At 35.5% G+C, this 2,794-nt stretch overlaps 1 non-coding gene across 1 annotated transcript; it reads right to left on the reverse strand.

The window, feature by feature from the left end:
* Window positions 1-426: 426 nt before the first annotated feature.
* On the reverse strand, window positions 427-499 carry Trnap-agg (transfer RNA proline (anticodon AGG)). Its single transcript has one exon. It is a non-coding gene; the product is annotated as a tRNA-Pro (tRNA).
* Between the last annotated feature and the right edge of the window lie 2,295 nt (window positions 500-2,794).

Raw genomic sequence — 2,794 nt, forward strand, 5'->3', positions numbered from 1 at the left:
GAACAAATTATTATGGCAATATCTGAAGGAAGCCCTGAAGAAATACCATGAAGAATCCTTGGAAAAAAATCTCAAGAAACTAATGAAGAAATTTCAAAAAAAGCGAATGAATTAATTTAGCGTAGTTGTTTCTGAAGGAATCCATGGAACAATTTTGAAAGGAATTCATAGGGATTTCTTAAAGAAATCCTTGGACAAACTCATAATAGAGGATTCTCATGAAGTATTTATGAAGGAATCTCTGGATAAATTTCCAATTCCTGGGAGGATTTCTGAAGAGAGCTTTGGAAGACAATGATTTTTTTGCCCGCTTCCGGTTATACCAGTCGGCTAGTATGTCTAAAATAGACATGAAAACTTGAAGTATTTTTAGGCAAAGTACGTTTAATTGGTAAATTGAGGGATCAATTTGTGAAAAAATACCACTTGTTTTGGTAGGATTCGAACCCACGACACCGTATCCCTAGTCCGGCACTTTAACCAACTAAGCCACAGAACAAGTTAAAATTCTGCGGAATAGGAAGTCAAACTGGATTCCAAGTACCACCCTAACCGGGTCCGTCTTTCACAGCTTTATCTCTTTTTCGGCTCTTAGCGATACGGAGTCGAGGGTTCAAATCCCACCGAACAAGTGGTAATTTTTTTCACAAATTTAGCATTGGAAGAATTGTGGAAAGTTTTATAAAGAAATCCTTAGAGAAATTTCTGAAGGCATTCTGAACTTTTGATTTTTTTAAGGAATCGCAGAAAACATTTCTAATTAAATCTATGGATGATTTCGTAAAATATTTCTCAATCGGATTGTTCAAAACCAAAACTATGAAGGAATTTATGAGGAGTTTGAACTAAATTTGAGCTTAGTAAACTTGAATATTAAATTTCGATTGAAATGACGTTCATTAGCTGCATTTTACCCACATTTTTAACGAATTAATCCTTGCTTGGTAATATAAGGTTAGACTTTTTTCAAGAATTATAATGGAGAAACTTCAATCCAGTCCTTCCTCCTAGAATTTATTGCCGAATTCTTGGAGTTAATTGATATGAACTAGATTTTCAAAATAGAGGGTTTCAGGCGATTTTCAGCAAAGGTTTTACTGCATTGCCACAAGCAATGTTATGCATGTTGTTGCTGGATTTCATCCTAATTTTGCAGGATTTTATCTCAACTTACGATGGACAACAAATCCTTTGAAAATAATGGATAAAATTCGACGCTTCTATTGCTTCAAAACGCGTTATTTTCTAAGGAGGTTTGTAAACATTCCCCAGAGTTTATCCATAAAATCTGCCATATTACCGAAGATGATTCTTATATTTCTGATAAATACTTCCGCAGCATATACTTTACAATTCTGATTAACTACCAATATCAATATCAATAAGTTTTTAGCTAACTTCTTCAAAACCTACAAAGCTCTGTATTAGGGTGGCCCAGACATATATGAAAAACATAAAATTCGAAAATTTCCTACTCTTACCTCCTCATTCAGTTGTTTTGGACATCCAGAAGCTAAGTACCTACGTTCAAGATTTGAGCGAAGTCGAAGTCTGACGGCGCCATTACACTGTTTGTCATTATGCCAAATATTTACAAATGAAGTCCGAAATTCATCCAAGGTTGCAATGATTCACGTTGTGTTCGTCATTTGTTGGGCACTTGTTTGGCCACATATTTGTCATGTTGAATGGGACCTTAAGGGTGCGATCAACAAGCTTGAAGTTTGTACACGGAAAATTTGGACAAATGTATGCAGATATCTCAAGTTTTCGATTTTTGCAGATATCTCACATTAATTTTTTTCACAGGCGTCGCGACGCGTCGGATCACTTTGCGATCTTTGACAAAGTTGTTTGGAATATAGTTGCCTTTAAGAATACCAAAGATTTTGATTATTGCACGCTTACAGCGCCACTTAGCGACAAAAACCGAAAACTTAACATTCCTGCATACATTTGGACAAGTTTTACCATACACTCATCCAAATAAACTTAAGATTTCCATAAGGCCCAACTAATGAAACGGCCTTTAAACAATTCATAATGATTCGAATGAATTTCATAAAATCCCTCTATGACGAAGATTCGTCTCACAGTTTGGCTTTTAAATATGTTTAGCAAGATGTTATTCTCAAGCGTCGGTAGCCGTGTGGATAAAACACGAGCTCAGTGATCCCGACGTTCATGAATCAAATCCAGTCTGCATCATTTTAAGATTTTTTTTGCTCTTTTCATAAGTCTATCTTATGAAATTTGTCATAAAAAGCACGATCAATTTTCATAAGGTATTCTTATGACGTTCATAATTTTTAGTTATAGCTAAAATTCATAAGGAATTTCGATGAATTTCATTAGTTTATTATCGCTGAGTTACAAATTTCATGCTCGCTCAGCGTTCCTTAGACTTAAGCGATTTTGCTCAAATTTTGAGCTACCACTATAAATGTTGTGGTGATAATGTCCACGTCGTCTAGCAAAACATTCGGTTTCGAGAAAATGGTACCTCGCATGCTGACCCGGCTGATAGTCGATTACATCGCGATGTTGAAGAGTAGGCATGAGAGTCCGTCACCTCGTGGCAATGCCCGGCGTGATCTAGTAAACTGGATAAACCACTCGAAACTTTTATGCATTTCAGTTTCATAATTTCTGTTTTACATACCTCATTTTGGTATCATAATGGCCAACTTTTCTGAACTGGTTCATTATGCAACTGAAATGAGTTGCATAATAAAAAATAGTTGCATAATGTTCGTATTGCAACTCATTTGGGTTGAATTTTGAATATTATGCA

The sequence above is a fragment of the Aedes albopictus genome, chromosome 2 (assembly GCF_035046485.1).
Source record: "Aedes albopictus strain Foshan chromosome 2, AalbF5, whole genome shotgun sequence".
Lineage (NCBI taxonomy): Eukaryota > Metazoa > Arthropoda > Insecta > Diptera > Culicidae > Aedes > Aedes albopictus.